At 40.7% G+C, this 24,645-nt stretch overlaps 1 long non-coding RNA gene and 2 pseudogenes across 3 annotated transcripts in view; 2 read left to right on the top strand and 1 right to left on the bottom strand.

The window, feature by feature from the left end:
• LOC147003306 (uncharacterized) overlaps window positions 1-24,645 on the bottom strand; it is a 176,160-nt gene that overhangs the window by 140,649 nt on the left and 10,866 nt on the right. The window lies entirely within an intron of this gene.
• Window positions 1,736-16,970, top strand: LOC147003307 (uncharacterized protein C2orf78 homolog pseudogene; annotated as a pseudogene).
• LOC110297490 (uncharacterized protein C2orf78 homolog pseudogene) lies at window positions 17,637-22,577 on the top strand (annotated as a pseudogene).

Genomic DNA, 24,645 nt, shown 5'->3' with positions numbered 1-24,645 from the left:
AAAATAAAATATATAGATTCTGGGGAACCTTCTCCAAGATAACTCTCTTAACAGATGCCAAGAATCAAAAAATTTGAACCTTTTCTTTGTCAGCTTTTTCAGATAGGGTCTTGATGTGTATGCTAAGAGGGCCTCAGGCTTTCTATCCTCCTGAGTGCTGAGGTTATACTATGCATTCTATTGTCCATGTGATAAATTTAATTTACCAAATGCAACAACATATACTTCATTTGCTAAGTCCCTCTGTGTCAAGTATTGTTCTCAGTACTTTTCTAGCAAACAAGAATCACAATTCATAAACTGCTTTCTAAAGATGACAAAGTGAGTGTATCCTCCGTAAAAAGCAAAATTTCAGTTTTCAGGCAACTGTCGTATCACTGTTGCTCTGAGGAACCCACCATCATACTGTAATCTGAGAATCACAGGAAACACTAGCAGATAACCAAGGTCATGCTACATATTTGAAGAGAGACAATTAAGACACTCCTAATAAGTGAAATAGACTAAGCTTCTGAGTGGGCCGGGCCTTTGTGTCCCAGACCTTCAGCCACAGGAATCATTTTTTGTCTTTTATCACAGTGATAGAACCCAATGTCCCAAATGCCTACAGTGCTTTCTGGATTGGATGCAATAGGAGAGACAATAAATTCCAATGCTCAGAAGCTCAGACAGGAATGTTACACTTTCAAGCTCACCCTAGATTTCATAGCAAGTATCTTGGAGACATAGGGAGACTCTCTTCAGAGTGAAAAAATAAATCAAAAATCAAAAAATAAAACAAACAAAACCAAAGGCTCCAAGACCACCAGAGAAAGCAGTAATGAACATAGTTTTAAAACAATGTTAAAAAAAACCTAGAACAGCTTAGTCAAAGAACTCCACAACACCCAAGGCTACATCTGATAACCAGAACCCAGAAACGTCACTACAGATAACCAGACACAGTCCTAGAACTCCAGGATGCCCACTGGACAGTTTATAGAGACCAAAATGTGCTCTGCTCTGCAAAGCTGGAAAGATGCCACCTTGATCTGCACTGCACCTGGAGTGTCTTCCCCCAAGATGTCAACCCTTCTATTAGAGACTGGACCTGACCTTCAGCTAAGATAAATCACATGGGTTAGTACCCTTCAGGAGGTACAACTAGTATTGCAGTTAGGAATTTAGGGTAGGAACCTTGTGTGATGACCTTCAGCATAATAAAATACAACTTTTAAAAGTTACTATACTAATTACCCATACCTAGATCCTTGTTTCAACACCAGCTAAACCTACATATTTTTTACTCATAGGAAAGAAAGCCTTAAATGAGGTCATAAAAGTACTTAGTAGCAGAAATAGAAGTAAATCCTGGTCCATCATAAAGGGTTTGACTAATAAACTCAGGAATGAATTCTAGTCCACCCAGGGCCACTCAGTGAGCCCCTTATGCAAAAACAAAAACAAAAAAAAAATAAATAAATAAACAAACCCAGAATGCAAAAGGAATCCTACAGCCATTACTGCCAATATCACGGGCCCACTTGTGCCCTCCCTAATCCCCAATCTCCCTGTTGTCCTCTTTTGCCAGCTTTCTTCCTCCCTATACTTCATTAATCCTGACCTGCAAAGTAAAGGGGCCTCAGAAAACAGTTGCCACTCGACACAGTGCAGGCCTGCGTAGCCTGCCCTCCTTCAGGTCTGAAGCTAACCCTAAGGTGCATGTGCTGTCAGAAACACACACATCATCGATAGCATGACTCTGAGGTACCATATTTGAAATCTGTTTGTGTTCCATTGAGGCTTGCTAGAGTAAGTCTATGTAGTGTGTTTATGTTTTTTCTTGAGCATAAGAGATTTTTTTCCCCAAGTGGAAATTTAAATAAGAAAAAGTTCTTGTGGGTGAAAGCTGCCAAACAAGGCTAACACAGGGAAAAGAATGAGTGAGTCCTGGAGGAGACATCATCATCAGAGCTCTCCAGAAGCTGGCAAACAATGAAGGGTAACTGGAATGAGAGATGGCAGAATTAACGCAAAATGAAAGTACAGAGCAAAGGGACCTGGAAGCTGGTTTGCGAAATGAATCATGGATCCCAAGACAACTTTCAGGGAACTGACTCAGTACACAAAACAAATCAATGCCCAGAGTCTGAATTGGCCGACTCAGTGTCTTAGCTAGTAATAAATGTCAGGATCAAATCTATGTGTCTTCCTCAGGGGCCTCTCACAGAGGAACTAGAAGAGATGGGACCATATAGTTGATTGGAATGAGCCACTACCTGCCCTGATAACTGCTGTTAATTAAGGGCCTATTTCCCTCTGCTACCTGGCTTTTCACCTTCTCCCCATGTAAAAAGCTGCTGAGATCCAGAATCACAAAACTAAAGCATCAATATCTGAGAAAAAAAGACCTGTGCCTGGAAAGGCAATGAAGAACTAGAGCAGTATTAGAGGAGAGAGGAGATACAGCAAAGATTAAGTCTCTGATATGGTGATTCACACACCTGCCATGACCTTTTATCAGAGAACAAGTGCCTTTGCATTTTTTTTAATTTTTAATATTTTTTATTACGTATTTTCCTCAATTACATTTCCAATGCTATCCCAAAAGTCCCCCATACACCCCTCCATTCCTACCCACCCATTCCCATTCTTTTGGCCCTGGCATTCCCCTATATTGGGGCATATAAAGTTGGCAAGTCCAATGGGCCTCTCTTTCCAGTGATGGCCGACTAGGCCATCTTTCCATACATATGCAGCTAGAGACAAGAGCTCTGGGGTACTGGTTAGTTCATCATGTTGTTCCCCCTATAGGGTTGCATATCCCTTTAACTCCTTGGGTACTTTCTCTAGCTTCTCCATTGGGAGCCCTGTGATCCATCCAATAGCTGACTGTGAGCATCAACTTATGTGTTTGCTAGGCCCCGGCATAGTCTCACAAGAGACAGCTATATCTGGGTCCTTTCAGCAAAATCTTGCTAGTGTATGCAATGGTGTCAGCGTTTGGAAGCTGATTATGGGATGGATCCCTGGATACGGCAGTCTCTAGATGGTCCATCCTTTCATCACAGCTCCAAACTTTGTCTGTGTAACTCCTTCCATGGGTGTTTTGTTCCCAATTCTAAGAAGGGGCATAGTGTCCACACTTTGGTCTTCATTCTTCTTGAGTTTCATGCGTTTAGCAAATTGTATCTTATATCTTGGGTATCCTAAGTTTGGGGCTAATATCCACTTATCAGTGAATACATATTGTGTGAGTTCCTTTGTGATTGTGTTACCTCACTCAATATGATGCCCTCCAGGTCCATCCATTTGGCTAGGAATTTCATACATTCATTCTTTTTAATAGCTGAGTAGTACTCCATTGTGTAAATGTACCATAATTTCTGTATCCATTCCTCTGTTGAGGGGCATCTGGGTTCTTTCCAGCTTCTGGCTATTATAAATAAGGCTGCTATGAACATAGTGGAGCATGTATCCTTCTTACCAGTTGGGACATCTTCTGGATATATGCACAGGAGAGGTATTTCTGGATCCTCTGGTAGTACTATGTCCAATTTTCTGAGGAACCGCCAGGCTGATTTCCAGAGTGGTTGTACAAGCTTGCAATCCCACCAACAATGGAGGAGTGTTCCTCTTTCTCCATATCCTCGCCAGCATTTGCTGTCACCTGAATTTTTTTTTTTTTTGCTGTCCAAAGTATGCTTTATAATTTGATTTACAAAGAAAACTTCGTTTGTCCATGTAAATGATAACAAACCAAGGTCTAGCTCCACTCTTCTTTCTTTAGCATTCACACTTTCTTTCAAATTCACAATGGTAAGAGTCTGAATGTTTTTCCAAAAATTGCTAAAGGTCACAGGACACTTAAAGCTCACTGCTGTCCTTCATATGACTGTACATGATTTCAGCTCACACAGTTATTTTCACCTTTCCCACTGTGGGTAGGACTGGGGCTGCCGGTCAACAATTTTTTTTTAATTTTTAATATTTTTATTACATATTTTCCTCAATTACATTTCCAATGCTATCCCAAAAGCCCCCCATAGCGCCCCCCACTTCCCTACCCACCCATTCCCATTCTTTTGGCCCTGGCATTCCCCTATATTGGGGCATATAAAGTTTGCAAGTCCAATGGGCCTCTCTTTCCATTGATGGCCGACTAGGCCATCTTTCCATACATATGCAGCTAGAGACAAGAGCTCCTGGGTTCTGGTTAGTACATCATGTTGTTCCAACAATAGGGTTGCAGATCCCTTTAGCTCCTTGGGTACTTTCTCTAGCTTCTCCATTGGGAGCCCTGTGATACATCCAATAGCTGACTGTGAACATCCACTCCTGTGTTTGCTAGGCCCCTGCATCGTCTCACAAGAGACAGCTATATTTGGGTCCTTTCAGCAAAATCTTGCTAGTGTATGCAATGGTGTCAGCGTTTAGAAGCTGATTATGGGATGGATCCCTGGATACGGCAGTCTCTAGATGGTCCATCCTTTCATCACAGCTCCAAACTTTGTCTGTGTAACTCCTTCCATGGGTGTTTTGTTCCCAATTCTAAGAAGGGGCATAGTGTCCACACTTTGGTCTTCATTCTTCTTGAGTTTCATGCGTTTAGCAAATTGTATCTTATATCTTGGGTATCCTAAGTTTGGGGCTAATATCCACTTATCAGTGAATACATATTGTGTGAGTTCCTTTGTGATTGTGTTACCTCACTCAATATGATGCCCTCCAGGTCCATCCATTTGGCTAGGAATTTCATACATTCATTCTTTTTAATAGCTGAGTAGTACTCCATTGTGTAAATGTACCATAATTTCTGTATCCATTCCTCTGTTGAGGGGCATCTGGGTTCTTTCCAGCTTCTGGCTATTATAAATACGGCTGCTATGAACATAGTGGAGCATGTATCCTTCTTACCAGTTGGGACATCTTCTGGATATATGCACAGGAGAGGTATTTCTGGATCCTCTGGTAGTACTATGTCCAATTTTCTGAGGAACCGCCAGGCTGATTTCCAGAGTGGTTGTACAAGCTTGCAATCCCACCAACAATGGAGGAGTGTTCCTCTTTCTCCATATCCTCGCCAGCATTTGCTGTCACCTGAATTTTTTTTTTTTTTTGCTGTCCAAAGTATGCTTTATAATTTGATTTACAAAGAAAACTTCGTTTGTCCATGTAAATGATAACAAACCAAGGTCTAGCTCCACTCTTCTTTCTTTAGCATTCACACTTTCTTTCAAATTCACAATGGTAAGAGTCTGAATGTTTTTCCAAAAATTGCTAAAGGTCACAGGACACTTAAAGCTCACTGCTGTCCTTCATATGACTGTACATGATTTCAGCTCACACAGTTATTTTCACCTTTCCCACTGTGGGTAGGACTGGGGCTGCCGGTCAACAATTTTTTTTTAATTTTTAATATTTTTATTACATATTTTCCTCAATTACATTTCCAATGCTATCCCAAAAGTCCCCCATAGCGCCCCCCACTTCCCTACCCACCCATTCCCATTCTTTTGGCCCTGGCATTCCCCTATATTGGGGCATATAAAGTTTGCAAGTCCAATGGGCCTCTCTTTCCATTGATGGCCGACTAGGCCATCTTTCCATACATATGCAGCTAGAGACAAGAGCTCCTGGGTTCTGGTTAGTACATCATGTTGTTCCAACAATAGGGTTGCAGATCCCTTTAGCTCCTTGGGTACTTTCTCTAGCTTCTCCATTGGGAGCCCTGTGATACATCCAATAGCTGACTGTGAACATCCACTCCTGTGTTTGCTAGGCCCCTGCATCGTCTCACAAGAGACAGCTATATTTGGGTCCTTTCAGCAAAATCTTGCTAGTGTATGCAATGGTGTCAGCGTTTAGAAGCTGATTATGGGATGGATCCCTGGATACGGCAGTCTCTAGATGGTCCATCCTTTCATCACAGCTCCAAACTTTGTCTGTGTAACTCCTTCCATGGGTGTTTTGTTCCCAATTCTAAGAAGGGGCATAGTGTCCACACTTTGGCCTTCATTCTTCTTGAGTTTCATGCGTTTAGCAAATTGTATCTTATATCTTGGGTATCCTAAGTTTTGGGCTAATATCCACTTATCAGTGAATACATATTGTGTGAGTTCTTTTGTGATTGTGTTACTTCACTCAAGATGATGCCCTCCAGGTCCATCCATTTGGCTAGGAATTTCATACATTCATTCTTTTTAATAGCTGAGTAGTACTCCATTGTGTAAATGTACCATAATTTCTGTATCCATTCCTCTGTTGAGGGGCATCTGGGTTCTTTCCAGCTTCTGGCTATTATAAATACGGCTGCTATGAACATAGTGGAGCATGTGTCCTTTTTACCGGTTGGGCCATCTTCTGGATATATGCCCAGGAGAGGTATTGTTGGATCCTCTGGTAGTACTATGTCCAATTTTCTGAGGAACTGCCAGACTGATTTCCAGAGTGGTTGTACAAGCTTGCAATCCCACCAACAATGGAGGAGTGTTCCTCTTTCTCCACATCCTCGCCAGCATCTGCTGTCACCTGAAATTTTGATCTTAGCCATTCTGACTGGTGTGAGGTGGAATCTCAGGGTTGTTTTGATTTGCATTTCCCTGATGATTAAGGATGTTGAACATTTTTTCAGGTGCTTCTCTGCCATTCGATATTCCTCAGGTGGGAATTCTTTGTTCAGTTCTGAGCCCCATTTTTAATGGGGTTATTTGACTTTCTGGAGTCCACCTTCTTCAGTTCTTTATATATATTGGATATTAGTCCCTTATCTGATTTAGGATAGGTGAAGATCCTTTCCCAATCTGTTGGTGGTTTTTTTGTCTTATTGATGGTGTCTTTAGCCTTGCAGAAGCTTTGCAGTTTCATGAGGTCCCACTTGTCAATTTTCGATCTTACAGCACAAGCCATTACTGTTCTATTCAGGAATTTTTCCCCTGTGCCTATATCTTCAAGGCTTTTCCCCACTTTCTCCTCTATCAGTTTCAGTGTCTCTGGTTTTATGTGAAGTTCCTTGATCCACGTAGACTTGACCTTAGTACAAGGAGATAGGAATGGATAGATTCGCATTCTTCTACATGTTAACAACCAGTTGTGCCAGCAGCATTTGTTGAAAATGCTCTCTTTCTTCCACTGGATGTTTTTAGCTCCCTTGTCGAAGATCAAGTGACCGTAGGTGTGTGGGTTCATTTCTGGGTCTTCAATTCTATTCCATTGGTCTATTTGTCTGTCACTATACCAGTACCATGCAGTTTTTATCACAATTGCTCTGTAGTAGAGCTTTAGGTCCAGCATGGTGATTCCACCAGAGGTTCTTTTATCCTTGAGAAGAGTTTTTGCTATCCTAGGTTTTTTGTTATTCCAGATGAATTTGCAGATTGCACTTTCTAATTCGATGAAGAATTGAGTTGGAATTTTGATGGGGATTGCATTGAATCTGTAGATTGCTTTTGGCAAGATAGCCATTTTTACAATGTTGATCCTGCCAATCCATGAGCATGGGAGATCTTTCCATCTTATGAGATCTTCTAGAATTTCTTATTTCAGAGACTTGAAGTTTTTATTATACAGATCTTTCACTTCCTTAGTTAGAGTCATGCCAAGATATTTTATATTATTTGTGACTATTGAGAAGGGTGTTGTTTCCCTGATTTCTTCCTCAGCCTGTTTATTCTTTGTGTAGAGAAAGGCCATTGATTTGTTTGAGTTAATTTTATATCCAGCTACTTCACCGAAGCTGTTTATCAGGTTTAGGAGTTCTCTGGTGGAATTTTTAGGGTCACTTATATATACTATCATATCATCTGCAAAAAGTGATTATTTTGACTTCATCTTTTCCAATTTGTATCCCATTGAACTCCTTTTGTTGTCGAATTGCTCTGGCTAGGACTTCAAGTATGATGTTGAATAGGTATGGAGAAAGTGGACAGCCTTGTCTAGTCCCTGATTTTAGAGGGATTGCTTCAAGCTTCTCACCATTTACTTTGATGTTGGCTACTGGTTTGCTGTAGATTGTTTTTATCATGTTTAAGTATGGGCCTTGAATTCCTGATCGTTCCAAGACTTTTATCATGAATGGGTGTTGGATCTTGTCAAATGCTTTTTCCGCATCTAACGAGATGACCATGTGGTTTTTGTCTTTGAGTTTGTTTATATACTGGATTACGTTGATGGATTTCCGTATATTGAACCATCCCTGCATCCCTGGGATGAAACCTACTTGGTCAGGATGGATGATTGTTTTGATGTGTTCTTGGATTCGGTTAGCAAGAACTTTATTGAGGATTTTTGCATCAATAATCATAAGGGATATTGTTCTGAAGTTTTCTATCTTTGTTGGGTCTTTTTCTGGTTTAGGTATCAGAGTAATTGTGGCTTCATAGAATGAGTTGGGTAGAGTACCTTCTGTTTCTATTTTGTGGAATAGTTTGTGAAGAACTGGGATCAGAGCTTCTTTGAAGGTCTGATAGAACTCTGCATTAAACCCATCTGGTCCTGGGCTTTTTTTGGTTGGGAAACTATTAATGACTGTTTCTATTTCTTTGGGGGATATAGGGCTGTTTAGATCATTAACCTGATCTTGATTCAACTTTGGTACCTGGTATCTGTCTAGAAACTTCTCCATTTCATCCAGGTTCTCCAGTTTTGTTGAGTATAGCTTTTTGTAGAAGGATCTGATGGTGTTTTGGATGTCTTCAGGATCTGTTGTTATGTCTCCTTTTTCATTTCTGATTTTGTTAATTAGAATGCTTTCCCTGTGCCCTCTAGTGAGTCTAGCTAAGGGTTTATCTATCTTGTTGATTTTCTCAAAGAACCAGCTCCTTGATTGGTTGATTCTTTGAATAGTTCTTCTTGTTTCCACTTGGTTGATTTCACCCCTGAGTTTGATTATTTCCTGCCGTCTACTCCTCTTGGGTGAATTTGCTTCCTTTTGTTCTAGTGCTTTTAGGTGTTTTGTCAAGCTGCTAATGTGTGCTCTCTCTAGTTTCTTTTTGGAGGCACTCAGAGCTATGGGTTTTCCTCTTAGAAATGCTTTCATTGCGTCCCATAAGTTTGGGTATGTTGTGGCTTCATTTTCATTGAACTCTAAAAAGTCCTTAATTTCTTTCTTTATTCCTTCCTTGACCAAGGTATCATTGAGAAGAGTGTTGTTCAGTTTCCACGTGAAGGTTGGCTTTCTATTATTTATTTTGTTGTTGAAGATCAGCCTTAGTCCATGGTGATCTGATAGGATGCATGGGACAATTTCAATATTTTTGTATGTGTTGAGGCCTGTTTTGTGACCAATTATGTGGTTAATTTTGGAGAAGGTACCATGAGGTGCTGAGAAGAAGGTATATCCTTTTGTTTTAGGATAGAATGTTCTGTAGATATCTGCCAGATCCAGATGATTCATAACTTCTGTTAGTTTCACTGTGTCCCTGTTTAGTTTCTGTTTCCATGATCTGTCCATTGGTGAAAGTGGTGTGTTGAAGTCTCCCACTATTATTGTATGAGGTGCAATGTGTGCTTTGAGATTTATTAAAGTTTCTTTAATGAATGTGGCTGCCTTTGTTTTGGAGCACAGGTATTCAGAATTGATAGTTCCTCTTGGAGGATTTTACCTTTGATGAGTATGAAGTGCCCCTCCCTGTCTTTTTTGATGACTTTGGGTTGGAAGTCAATTTTATCAGATATTAGAATGGCTACTCCAGCTTGTTCTTCATACCATTTGCTTGGAAAGTTGTTTTCCAGCCTTTCATTCTGAGGTAGTGTCTATCTTTTTCTCTGAGATGAGTTTCCTGTAAGCAGCAAAATGTTGGGTCTTGTTTGTGTAGCCAGTTTGTTAGTCTATGTCTTTTTATTGGGGAGTTGAGTCCATTGATATTAAGAGATATTAAGGAAAAGTAATTGTTGCTTCCTGTTATTTTTGTTGTTTAAGTTGGCATTCTGATCTTGTGGCTGTCTTCCTTTAGGATTGTTGAGGGATTACCTTCTTGTTTTTTCTAGGGTGTGGTTCCCGTCCTTGTATTGGTTTTTTTTTTTCTGATATTATCCTTTTAAGGTCTTGATTCGTGGAGAGATAATGTGTGAATTTGGTTTTGTCATGGAATACTTTGGTTTCTCCATCTATGTTAATTGAGAGTTTGGCTGGGTATAGTAGCCTGGGCTGGAATTTGTGTTCTTTTAGTGTCTGTATAACATCTGTCCAGGCTCTTCTGGATTTCATAGTCTCTGGTGAAAAATCTGGTGTAATTCTGATAGGCTTGCCTTTATATGTTACTTGGCCTTTTTCTCTTACTGCTTTTAGTATTCTATCTTTATTTAGTGCATTTGTTGTTCTGATTATTATGTGTCAGGAGGTATTCCTTTTCTGGTCCAGTCTATTTGGAGTTCTGTAGGCTTCTTGTATGTTCATGGGCATCTCTTTCTTTAGATTTGGGAAGTTTTCTTCTATAATTTTGTTGAAGATGTTTGCTGGTTCTTTGTGTTGAAAATCTTCATTCTCATCCACTCCTATTATCCTTAGGTTTGGTCTTTTCATTGTGTCCTGGATTTCCTGGATGTTTTGGGTTAGGATCTTTTTGCATTTTTCATTTTCTTTGATTGTTGTGCCGATGTTCTCTATGGAATCTTCTGCACCTGAGATTCTCTCTTCCATCTCTTGTATTCTGTTGCTGATGCTCAAATCTATGGTTCCAGATTTCTTTCCTAGGCTTTCTATCTCCAGTGTTGCCTCATTTTCGTTTTTTTTTTTTTTATTGTGTCTACTTCCTTTTTTAGGTCTAGTATGGTTTTGTTCATTTCCATCACCTGTTTGGATGTGTTTTCCTGTTTTTCTTTAAGGACTTCTACCTGTTTGATTGTGTTATCCTGTTTTTCTCTAAGGACTTGTAACTCTTTAGCAATGTTCTCCTGTAATTCTTTAAGTGAGTTATTAAAGTCCTTCTTGATGTTCTCTATCATCATCATGAGATATGCTTTTACATCCAGGTCTAGCTTTTCAGGTGTGTTGGGGTGCCCTGGACTGGGCGAAGTGGGAGTGCTGGGTTCTGATGATGGTGAGTGGTCTTGGTTTCTGTTAGTAAGATTCTTACGTTTACCTTTTGCCATCTGGTAATCTCTGGAGTCGTTATAGTTGTCTCTGTTTAGAGATTGTTCTTCTGGTGATTCTGATTACCGTCTATCTGCAGACCTGGGAGACAGGCTCTCTCCTCTGAGTTTCAGTGGTTAGAGCACTCTCTGCTGACAAGCTCTCCTCTTACAGGGAAGGTGCACAGATATCTGGTGTTTGGACCTCCTCCTGGCCAAAGAAGAAGGCCCAAAACAGGACCTTTTCCAGATGCTGTGTTGCTTTGACAGGTCACAGAATCTGTCAGCTTCTGTGGTGCACACTCTCACCTGTGCAGACTAAGTTCCTAAGTTCGGCGGAGTCCCGGATCCAAGATGGCGCTCCCTGCTCTTGAGGCAGAGGGCTCCCGTGCAGGGCGGGCCACTGTCCTTCAGCTGGGAGGGTGCCGGGTGTCTGCGGCCCCAAAAGGGTGCTGCCTCAGCGGCTCTGTGGCTCCCGCCTGTCCCAGAAGCTGTCTGCCTCAAAGATCTTCAACTTTGATGCTAAGTGTCTGGGGCTGTTTTCTAAATAAATAAAGTGCAGATTCAATCTGCAGTTCAAGGAAGAAATAGATTGTGCATATAAAAATGGTAATTACCTTGGTTTGTTTCTTAGTCAAACATGTACTCAGAGAAGCACAAGAAAACAGGGATTTTTTTTTCTTTGTTTGTTTTGTTATTGTTGCTGTTAGGATAAGATCAGCTATGTACTCCAGACTGGCCTTGAAATCACAATATAAACCAGTCTGGCCTCTGCCTCTCAACTGATGGGATCAACAAATCTTCCCTATGAGTACATGTAACTTGCCATTGCTTTGACCTGCAGTTGAGATTGAGCAGTGTCCAAGACACTCTTCATACTTTTTGCCTGCACGTCAGGGTTTGACAGACCTTTCTAAGAACAGCCATACAGATGATATGATAGTATACATAAGTGATCCCAATAATTCTACCAGAGAATTTCTACAGCTGACAAAGTCATCAAAGTGACTGGATATAAAAATTAACTCAAACAAGTCAGTAGCCTTCCTTTATACAAATGATAAATGGGTGAAGAAAGAAAATGGGAAAACAACAATCTTCACAATAGTCACAAATAACATATAAAATATCTTGGGGTAACTCTAACAATACAAGTGAAAGATTTTTACGACAAGAACATCAAGTCTCTCAAGAAAGAAATTGAAGAGTCCTCAGAAGATGGAGAGATCTCCCATGCTCATGGGTTGGTAGGATTAACATAGTAAAACTGAACTTGCTACCAAAAGCAATCTACAGATTCTACACAATCCCCATCAAAATCCCAACAGGACTCTTCAAAGGCATGGACAGACCAATTCTCAATTTCATATGGAAAAAGAAAAAAGATCCATGATAGTGAAAACAACTCCCAACAATAAATAACTTCTTAGGTAATCACCCTTCCTGACCTCAAGATGTGCTACAGAGAAATAGTGATAAAAATTGCATGGTATTGGTACAGAGACAGGCAGGTTGATCAAGAAAATAGAATTGAAAGACTCAGAAATAAAACTACACACATATGGACACTTGATCTTTGACAAAGAAGCCAAAAAATACAATGGTAAAAAGAAAGCATCTTTAATAAATGGTGCTTGTATAACTGGCAGTTGATACATAAAAAAAATAAAAATAGATCCATATTTGTCACCTTGTACAAAGCTTGAGTCCAAGGATCAAGGACCTCAACATAAAACCAGATACACTGGATCTAATAGAAGAGGAAGTGGGAAAGAAGCTCAAAGTCATTGGCACAGGGGGAAATTTCCTAAACAGAACTCCAAAGGCTCATGCTCTAAGATCAAGAATTGATAAATGGGAAATCATGAGACTGAAAAGCTTCTGTGAGGCAAAGGACATAGTTAATAGGACAAATTGGCAACTTATAGATTGGGGGAAAAAATCTTCACTGCTCTCATATCTGATAGAGGGTTAATATTCAAAATATATAAAGAATTCAAGAATCTAATCCGTCCAAAAAACCAAACAAACCAATCAAAAAAAAAAAAATGGGGCATAGAACTAAACAGAGAATTCACAACAGGAATCTCGGATGGCTGAGAGACACTTAAAGAAATGTTTAAAGTCCTTAGTGATCAGGGAAATGCAAATCAAAACAACCCTGAGATTCCACCTCACACGAGTCAAAATGGCTAAGATAAAAACCTCAGGTGACAGCAGATACTGGCGAGGATGTGGAGAAAGAAGAACACTCCTCTATTGCTGGTGGGATTGCAAGCTAGTAAAACCAGTCTGGAAATTAGTCTGGTGTTTTCTCAGAAAATTGGACATAGTACTACCTGAGGACCCAACTATACCACTCCTAGTCATACACCCAGAAGATGCTGCAATGTGTAATAAAGAAACATGTTCCACTATGTTCATAGCAGCCAGAAGCTGGAAAGAACCAAGATGTCCCACAACAGAGGAATGGATACAGAAAATATGGTACATTTACACAATGGAGTTCTACTCAGCTATTAAAAACAACCAATTGATGAAGTTCTCAGGAAAGTGAATGGAACCAGAAAACATCATCCTAAGTGAGGTAACCCAATCACAAAAGAACACAAATAGTATGCACTTTCTGATAAATGGTATTAGCCCAGAAGCTCGGAATACCCAAGATACAATTCAGAGACCACATGAAGTTCAAGAAGAAGAAAGAACAAAATGTGGATACTTCAGTCCTTCTTAGAAGAGGTGAACAAAATACCAATGGGAAGAGGTAAAGAGACAATGTGTGGAGCAGAAACTAAAGGAAAGACCATCCATAGACTGCCCCACCTGGGGATCCATCTCATATACAGTCACCAAACTCAGACACTGTTGTGGATGCCAACAAGTGCTTGTAGAAAGTAGCTTAAAATCACACCACCACATATTAATAGTTTCTTCATCACCCCACTCTTAACAATTAACAGGTTATCATGAAAACAAAGTCAACAGAGAATAATGAAGGTAAAAGGTTATGATCATGTGGACCTAACAGATATTTATAGAACATTTTACCCCAGTACAAAACAATGTACCTTATTCTCAGCACCTCATGGATCCTTCTCCAAAACTGACAACATACTTAGTCATAAAGCAAGCCTTTGTCAACAGATAAAGAAGATTGAAATAATCCCTTATATCATATTAAATCACCATGGACTAAAGCTGGGCTTCAACAAGAAAAAAAAGAGTTGAAAGCCTACAAACTCATGGAAACTGAACAACGTTCTATTCAGTGACCACTGGGACAGGAAGAAGTAAAGAAAACATTGACAGGTTCCTAAAATTCAATGAATATGAAGGCACAACATAACCAAGAGGAAAGCTATAGCACCAAGTGCTCTCAAAGTGAAAGAGACTTGTAGCAGGGAGGACTACCTGTGAAAGGACAATTATACCAACCCACTGACAAAACATCTGTCACAGAATTTGTCCTGCATACAAAAAGTATAGGGACAAAGATGGAGCAGAGAGTGGAGGAATGGCCAGTCTATGATTGAAACAACTTGCAATCCATGCTATGAGGAACAACCATTCCCCAATGGAGAGAAAGAAGGGACTGTAGGAGTTGAAGACTTTTGCAACCCCACAGAAAGAACAACAACATCAACCAACCAGACACCCAGTAACTCCCAGGGACTAAGCCAACAACAAAAAGTACACATGGGTCCAGCTGCATATGTAGCAGAGGATGGCTTTGTCATGCAAATGGAAGGAGAGGTCCTTTGTCCTATGAAGGCTTGATAGATGCCCCAGTGGAAAGGAATCTAGGGTGAGGAGGTAGGTGGGTGGAGGAACACCCTCATAGAAGCAGGGGAAGGGACGATGTGATAGGGTGTTTCCAGGACGAAGGGAAACCGGGAAAGGGCATAACATTTGAAATGTAAATAAAGAAAATATCCAATAAAAAATAACTTTAGCAATTAAAAAAATAAAACAAAGAAATAAAAATGCAAAAAAATAATACTGTGCTATGCTTGCAGAGAATAACCTAGCATAACTGCCTCATTAGAGAGTCCACTCATCAGTTGATGGAACAGACACAAAACCCAACAGCCAAACGTTAGAGGGAGCATGGGAAATCTTGTGAAAGAGTTGGTTGTGGAAGGGATGGAGGAATCCAAAGGGCATATGGACTCAGTAAGAAGACCAACAAAGTCAATTACTTGGACCCTTTGGGGCTCCCAGGGACTGACCTAGTGGTTCAAAGGGCATACAAGAGCTGGAGCTGGAAAAAATAAACTGGAGAGATCTCATAATAGCAAACCTGAATGCCATAGTTCAAAATGAATCAATCACAGGCAAGAGGAGTAGATAGCACAAAACAATCAAACTCGGGGTTTAAATCAATATATTAGACACAAAAACAACAATTCAAAGAAGCAACAAAACAAACAGCTGGATCCTTGAGAAATACAGCAAATGAACAAACCATTAGCCAAACTAACTAAAAGGCAGAGAGACAATAACCAAATTAACAAAATCCAAAGGGGAGACCATATCAACAGAGACTTAGGAAATCCAAAGTATCACTATGTCTTTCTCAAAACCTGTCCTCCACAAAACTGGAAAATCTAAATAAAATGGACAATTTCTGGAATGATTCCACTTACCAGAGTTAAATTAAGACCAGGTAAACAATCTGAACAGTCTTATAATGCCGACAATAATAGAAGCAGTCAATAAAAGTCTCCTAATCACAAAAAGTTGAGGCCCAGATGGTTTTAGTGCAGAATTACTCCAGACTTTCAAAGAAGACCTAACATTAATACTCATCACCAGGCCGGGCGTGGTGGCACACGCCTTTAATCCCAGCACTTGGGGGGCAGAGGCAGGCAGATTTCTGAGTTCAAGGCCAGCCTGGTCTACAAAGTGAGTTCCAGGACAGCCAGGGCTATACGGAGAAACCCTGTCTCGAAAAACCAAAAAAAAAAGAAAAAAAGAAAAAAAATACTCATCACCTATTCCAGAAAATAGGAAAAAACTGAAAAATAGTCTCAGACAATCCCAGACAGTACAAACTGGAGATAGCACTACTCCCCACAGGAAGATAGAAAGCATCAATCTCACCATTTCCTACTGCCCTCTTCCTACCTATAGAGAATTTCTAAAGCACACCTTTCTTTGCAATAGAAAGTGCCATGCAGTTCCCCATTCCTGTGCTGAGCAACTCCATGCACACAGCAGGAAAGTGTGAATCTTCACCAGGGTCTCCATCCCAGTTGTGAGTTCAGCATGGCTCCTGCCATCAGCCACAAGCACTCTTCTCCCACTGATCACTGACGGTGCCTAGCTCATTCTACATGTTGGCACAGCCATTAAACAATGCTGACTGACTATGGACAGAACTCCTTCTTAGCACTCTCCTATGCAGGCACTCCCAAGTGGGATCTTACAAAAAGCACAGACATGAGAAAACACACTTCTGGAATTCAATGTGACCAGGACACTGTACTCTCCTCCCTGTCTGTGACATCCCAGTGTCATAAAATGTTAGATCACTATACCATATTCCCTTTTTATCAAACGCTGTCAGCGAGCTTCATCCAGGCTACACCATGACCGGTGCAAAGGACACTGAACTGGCACCTTCCTACCAGGAAGGAAGCCAGGTTTATTACTATGAGCACAAAGTTCTGGGCCCTCTGATAGCTGGAGAACTCAGACAGTGCCAGTGGCTGCAGGTCTGTGGCTCTGTCCCCTACCCTGTGAGTCAGACCTCTACTCCACAACCAGAGATGGTGATGGTGCTAAAGGTAATTAAGGCAAGGAATATCCAAATGCCACTCCCCACATCTGTCTTCTCCTATTCTGCATCTGCTTAAGCTATGCCAGACACCAGTCTTCCCAGTAAGTACAGAGCCAAGAAAGAAGGAGTGGGATAAGCATTTTTAGGAGAATGAAGTCTTTCAATAGTAGACACAAGGGTAGAATGAGAGTCTTAACAGGTTAGGTCCAGCTCTGGCTTTCCATCCCTACCTTCAGACTCTGTCATGAGAAAGGTTAATGTGAGAGGTATGCATCCTGAATTAAATGATATCCATGGAGCACACAAAAGACATGCATGTAATTAATTACCCAAGATAATCAGTTCTATGCACCAACACACTGAATCTGTCCTGGGAGAAGTACTTTTCCCAGATTCCCAAGGACTGTTCTGGAATTTTCTTAAACTTCAAATTTTACAAGGGGTGTCTGGTGCAGTCCAGGTACCATTGTTCAGTTGGCTAAAGCTGCTCATCTTCTTTTATTCGTTCATTTGTTTTGGTACTTCAGAGGAAACCAAGGACATAAGATCATATAGAAAAGTTTTCTACTACTGATTCACACCTGAGTCAAAATATTTAGATATCTTAAATCAGTTTTCATATCACTTATAAGGAATCTGTGAAACATGGGCTAGAGAAAAGCCTCAGTTGTTGAAAAGCCTGCCTTGCAGGAGTACCAAACTGTGGATGCCTAAACACACATAAAAAGTCAAGCATTCAGACCTTGTGAGTAATGCCTTAAACTGAAAGAAGTTGGCACTGGCAGGTAAGATCCTGGAAATTATGGACCAGACAACCTGCCTAATAGTAAACATTCTAGGAAATGAGAGGTACTGTATCAAAGACAAATAGTAAGGCAATGAAGAGCAGATATCGAGAAAATTCTGTAACTTAACCATGGAGGCTATGCCCCCATGCACCACACAAACCCAAAGAACACAAAAGTATCTGAGAAAACCTAACATAGCATGGCCAGCAGATATAGAGCAGTCACCATCTGTCTGCCAACAGAGGTGCTTCCATGTTTCTCAAGCAGGGCTCATAGGAATGCCCTCCCATTGATGCAGGTGCTGACTGCTGTGGTGCTATAAGAATTGTGGTAGGGGAGCATCTCACAGTCCAGGCACTGACTTCCTTCACTGTCTATGACTCTGAGATGTGGAAAGGGGAAAGTCCCGGGGATTGCCACCTTCAAGCCAGACACTGTTGTCTGCTGCAGAGTTTAGAACAGTCCAACATCCTTTCCCAGGTTTACCAGATGAAGACCTAACCTGTCAATGGGGACAGGTTATTAACAGCCCCTACCCAATGTCCTTAGGAAATCTTGGCCTTGCCTTAAGCTCCAGGTCTGGAACTTAAGAGAGAATGAAAACATGCTTGAGATGAAAGCTGAGATGTCAATGCCATGGGATGCCTATGAGGGCACTAAAGAAAACCAAGACCCATCACATCTCCCTTCAGCACACTGTGACATGCTGAAGGTCACTGATACTGGGAGCCTAAGTTAAAAGTCAGTTTCTCGAAATGCCAGCTTGGGAGCCATCAGGCTGCATCTACAAGAAGTAGGGGAGATACAGAACAAGATGGGATTCAGCATCGATTTGAGGACATCACTACAGTGGAGGCAGATATTCACATTTCCCAACTCATCAATACCCTCACAGACATAGACCAGAATCAGTGCCATGAAAACTGGAGACTCATTAGTTGTCACTCTGGCAAAGTGAGGAAAGCCTTAAAGCCTCTAAGCTGCTTGATGGAGCCCCTCAGGTCAAAATCCATTACGAGGATTGGGGAATGGAGAAGGGGCTGTGGGATTTAGGGCAGGTGAGATGGCTATCGACAACATCACAATACACCTGAAAGGTAAAGTTCCCAAAGAAACACCTGGAAGGCACAGTAGAGTTAGAGGAAAGGGGCAAGAAAGACCAAGAGGACCAGATAACAACTCCAAGAAAACAAAGAAATTTAAGCAGTCAAGGAACAGAGTCAAAACAGAAGAGAAGCCCACCATCCCCAAGACCAACATCCACCTGAGCTCAGCCACAACAACTTTAAAAAGCCTCAAATCCCCCTTGGCAAGCATATGCTGGATTCCATGCAGGTCTTTCACCCACTGGGGAAGAAGAGAGAGAAGAAAACGGGTATCTCCTCTTTCAGGGGTCTCTGAACGTTCATTAGTCACAAAGATCCTAGGCCAGGCCCAGCCACACCAGCCATGAGGACTGCACACTACAGAAGGAGAAGGATATGGAAATTTCTCAATATTATGGCTATGCAAGGTAAGAGCTGGCTAGGTCTTTGCAAGAAAGTGCTGTCAGTGTGGAAAAGGAAAGAAATAATCACTGATTTATGCAAATCCATATATAAATATGAATATATATAAATAAGTACAAGTTTAGGAATATAGAAGATTATAGTATTTATAGAATGATAGACAAAATATATCCACATATAGTTGATTAGTTAGTAAACTACCTAAAAACTGTTAAGTTGGTTATTTTATTTGTGGCTAATATAATTGTATTCTGGTGTTTCTGTTAACTGATAATTTAATTTTATCCTATTATATATGAAAATAGAACTTAAGAAATATACTTAAGAGTAAATCAATTGAAAATATGCTATACTTGTTTTAAAATTATTCTTAAGTTTTTCATTCACTGGACATGCTATATCTTGAAATACATACTGAGCACACTTTCCCTCCATTTTCATAGATATGCATATTTCTTACCACTCATCACAGCCCTTATTAATCATTTTTCTGCTACAAAGATTTCTGTTCAAGTTCACAAAACACATACAACCAGGATTTCATTTCTCAACTATAATCAAGGACCCATTTAAAAAGGAAAATATAGTTAACTTGAACCAGGTTAATTCATATGATAATCTCCACTGTTTTGTTTTCCTGTAAACAGCATAGTTATATTTTTATGAAAAAATAATTTCCCATTATGTTTACACATCCCATTTTCTTTCTCCCCTTCTATGTTGTTGACACACATGCTATTTCCCTAACGTAGCTGCAGTGAACTGTTGCAATGGCTATTTTTGGTGTCAACCAGGCTACACCTGGAATTAACTAAAATCTAATTTATTGGATACACCAGTGAGGGATTTTTTAAATGAAAATATATTAAATTATTTGAAGTAGAAATAGCCAACATTAATCTGGATCTTTTTAGGTAGGAAGGTCTGCCTTTAATTTGGGCTAACCCATCTGGTGGCAGCCTATATAAAGAATGTGGAAGAAGAGAGCACTATGCTCTTTGGTTGCTCTCCCTTGCTCTTGCTGGCAAGTCCATTCCTTCACTGATATTAGAGACCATCTCTTTGGGAATCTAGACAGAGTATACCAGAGACCAGCTGAGACAGCCTCATGGATTGAACAACTACTGGACTCTTGGAATGTCTGGTGCTAGACAGCCATTTTTGGACGAGCTAAGCCGTAGCCTGGTAGTCCAATCTAATCATCCTCCTTTCTATAGACAGACAGACAGACAGACAGACAGACAGACAGACAGACAGATTCATGCTATCAGTTCTGTTCCTCTAGAAAACCGTGAATAGATTCTGGCTATGCAACATGAGAGCCAAGTACAAGTGTGCTACAATCAAAACTGACAGGCAAATATGTCTCTAATATAGTGAATTAAAATCCTTTTTGTAAATAAATACCCAGGCATGGTATTACCTAGGTCAAATGGTAGATTCAATTTTAGTTGTTTGAAGAACCATGATTATGATTCTACTGTGTGGTAATAATAGCAATGTAAACACATGGTGTCTCTTAAAGGTGAATAAAAACTATACTACTAACCAGCTGCTGCATCAGGAACCTGTGCAAATGGTGCAGCACTGAATCTCACTGTCTTTAGACTTTTAAGTACAACAGCTATATCATGAGTGACACTTCAGTTAGCTAGAACAGTTATAAAGAGCTGAGCTTTAGAAGCCAAACGGCAAGGCTGGCACATTCAGGTAATTTCCTGGATCCTGGAACTGTGGACTAGGTGTTTCATAGGTTAGGTCTTTGCTGCCATTTTGCACGTGTTGAGGGGCCTATCTGCCAGGTTCTAAGGTTCACATGAGGTCCAGCATGGAATCAGGTATGTAAATGTCTGAGGACTTGTTTGAACATCAATACATGAAGAAAAAGCTTATATCCTCAGCAGTGATGCAAGAGGTTTTCTGCAGTTTATTTTCTTGACAGAGTTTGTCATGTGTTAATTTAAGTAGTGCCATTCTGACTTGGGAAAAATGAATCTCAATTTAGCCTTTATTTGTACTTCTTTGATGAACAGTGAGGTTGAACATGCTTTTCATTTTATTTTGGTCAGGTGATTTTCATCTTTTTTGAACAAGCTTTTAATTGGTGAACCCAGGTACTAATTCGGTTATTGTTTGTTACTTTTTTAGTTCCCTCCACTCTAGATATTAATCCTCTCTATCAGATGTAACAGTATATCGTCTTTCTTCCATTCTGTGGCCAGCCACTTCACTCACTATTTCTCTTGGCTGGCAGAACCTTTTTGAGTTCATGAGACTCCATTTGTTAATGGCTGGCATCATCTCCTGAATGCAGGAGGTCCTTTCAGTCTTTGCTTTGCTCTGTATTTGAAGAGCTTCCTTCGATTTTTTTCTTCAACAGTTTCAATTATTATATTAAAATCTTAGGTGCATTTGTATTTGAGTATTATACTCTGTAAGGGACAGAAATCTACTGTGAGAAGATCATTTTCTAGCTTAATATTCTGAAGGTTCTATTTCCAGGTGAGGTGGCCCTGCACTTTGGGTTTATGATAGGTGTGCCAAGTGGCAGAGACAGAAGGCAATGCTTACCTCATAGGCCATTCCCCCCAACAGTGCCCTCCCAAGAAGCCTTTAACATGGGGCTTAGAGGGCCATGTAAGACCAGGTCATTGCACCTGAACATTCAGCATTGCCATCCACGTCCCAAGCAGCTGTCAAAACATTCCACGTAACCCTTCAACCTATAAATATTTCTCATGAAAGCTACAATTCCTCAAGCCGCTCTTAGACAAGAGAGAGAAGGAGAGAGAGAAAGAGAAAGAGAGAGAGAAAGAGAGAGAGAGAGAGACTAAAACAGACTAAAACCCTGTTGCTTCCTTTAATGTTGAAATTTTTCTGACTTTGTATACTTGATACTTCAATTCAATTGTCACCTCTCAACATTTTTTTTCCTCACAATGAGGACAAAATGTAGGGCTTGAGAAAGAAAAGGCACACTGGGTGTTGGGAGGGGTGGCTTCCATGTGAAACAGAAGGGGCAGTGACCACTATCAGCTCTGCTGTCATTTTCTTGTCACTACAGCCCAAAGAACATAAATGGGCATTCATGTGTCATTGGGGAATGTCAGGTATGGCATGGTTGCAAATGCGACTGCATGGCACAGTGTTAGCTGCTGGAGCACCGTCAACCTGAATAATGCATCTCTGTCTTTCTGGTGAAAGACTGTGTTGCTCTGTCTTGTATGTTTGTTTGTTTTGCCTTTTTCTTTAACATATTTGTCCTCAAATACAACTCTGGTAAAAATTTCTGGGAAAGGGATTGAGGGTGGTATGAGAGAAGGAAATGGCTCTGACGTCTATAAAGAACAGACTTATTTGGTGCTGGCCATTCAAGCAGTCAACCCAGGCATATCGGGACAAGCAGCCCTAGATGCTGAGGCTGACTGTGTTAACTGTTCTCTGTGAAATTTCAGCCTATTCATGATGATTGTATAGTTTCCAGGAAATATCTGAAGCAGGAAATGTTTTTTTAAGAAATCTGAAGCTTTAGTAGTTTAGAAAACTGAACATCAAAAATGAAAGAAGATGAACATTGGCCCTTGTCACTAAGGAGAGGGATGTCCATAGAAATTGCAAGGCATAAGATAGAAGAAGGAATAGCTGGGTCTCCTGAATTAGTGAGCAATGGTGGAACCCCAACAAGGAGTGATTTCTAATAACAGAAAGTTTGATCCATAAATATTGGGGAAAATGGAAAGATATATGTATGATAGATGGATAAAAGGGTTTAGACCCGAGCCGGGCGTGGTGGCGCACGCCTTTAATCCCAGCACTCGGGAGGCAGAGGCAGGCGGATTTCTGAGTTCGAGGCCAGCCTGGTCTACAGAGTGAGTTCTAGGACAGCCAGGGCTACACAGAGAAAACCTGTCTTGAAAAAACCAAAAAAAAAAAAAAAAAGGGGGGGGGTTTAGACCCTGCAAGAGGGCTGTAGGATTAGGGAACTGACTTTCCTGGAAAGACCAAAACACACTGATTTGAACCCCTGGCATCCCATGCCTAAGGAAATTAGGGTACAAGTTCTAAGAGATTGAATTCAGTCTTGTGAGGAAGCCCTGGGGGAAGCCGCCAGAGGAATTAACATTTCACGTGGAAAAGAGTTTGACAAGCACTGTACAAATAGATCTTTGGATGAGCTTAACAAACTGGCAAGAGAGATTTAGCAAATTTAGACATGCTAAAAATATGAATATTTCTCTGACCTGTTTAGCACCTTTCTGTTTTCATGCCAGTGCCGTAATGGCAAGTTTATGCCCAGATGATCTATGATTTGCAGGCTTTTCTGAGAGTTAAAGTTAATGTACAACTTGCTTTTGCAGACACTGAACTGTGCATTTATGTATGCACTGTGCTTTCTGGTGACATATTTACATAGGGATTTTTGGAGAAAAGTATTTTAAAAGCCTTTTGATTGTGTATTATTTTATAACAAGGAAGTGTGTCATCAATAAAAGACTGAGGTGAACTCAGAGAGAAAACCTGAAAGCTGTCTCCAAGCACAGCTTCAGAACAATAAGTCCCCTGTCAACGTGCACCTGCATCGTTGCCTGAAACTATGATGTCACACTGATCCAACTTGATACCCCCAAAATGACTGAGGCTGGTCCTCAGCAGGGGAGCAATTTTTAAACATCAGTGTTCAGGAAGGAACTACCAGGGATGAGTGCCCACTTCAATATCTGTTAACTAGATAGGTAAAAGAAAAATCTCCTGGACACCTGTTAACGATGTCTCTGCCTTAGATTTCACACTGTGATCCATCACACAGCTTTATCCCTTCCTAATAGTGCCCAGCGCAGAGCTCATATACTAAAAAATAGTATCACCCATTGAAAACCAGGAATATAGTCAGCAAAGCATAACGTTTTCTACTCAATGGTACTCATCAGTTATCTAATTAAAGAGAACAGCCTCTCTGACCATCAGAATGAATTTTTGTGCAGCACTCGTACCCCTTGAGGCTGGTTCTCTACTTGATATTCAGCAATAACAGTGGATCACCTTGAAAGAACAGTGAGAAATTCGTGTGTACTATGTGACTCCAGAAGAGAGTGCGTGCATCTTCAGGGAAGGGAGGGAAACACTCTGAAAAGTACTGTGCTTGGAACAGAGAACTCAGCCAAGAGCAGACAGAACTCAGCAGGCCTGCCTCAGCCTGGCAAGTGAAAGAGGACATTTCAGGGAGGTGGTAAGAAGGGGTGAGCTCCCTGCACTGTGTATCCTCCCACACTGCCTTCCTACATCCCTTTAAGAACACCCTTGCTGGGCAGAGTCCAGTCCACTGGCACCATTGCCAAAATGAAAGGAAACAAACAACTTGTCCCTAGTTATATCCAGCTGAGATAAGTCAAGCCCCCATGCACTGACCTAGTCAGAGGGTATTGTAGCTTATGTATAGTTAGGAGGAGGAAAGTAGAACCAGTGTATGGAGTTAGTGTGAATAATTCCACCAATTTTTGATCTTTACAGACTCCCT

Source organism: Mus caroli, unplaced genomic scaffold, assembly GCF_978045245.1.
Source record: "Mus caroli unplaced genomic scaffold, Mus_caroli_1 scaffold_8, whole genome shotgun sequence".
Classification (NCBI taxonomy): Eukaryota; Metazoa; Chordata; class Mammalia; order Rodentia; family Muridae; genus Mus; species Mus caroli.
Note: the sequence above shows the minus strand (reverse complement) of the source record. Positions and strands in the feature narration are given on the sequence as shown.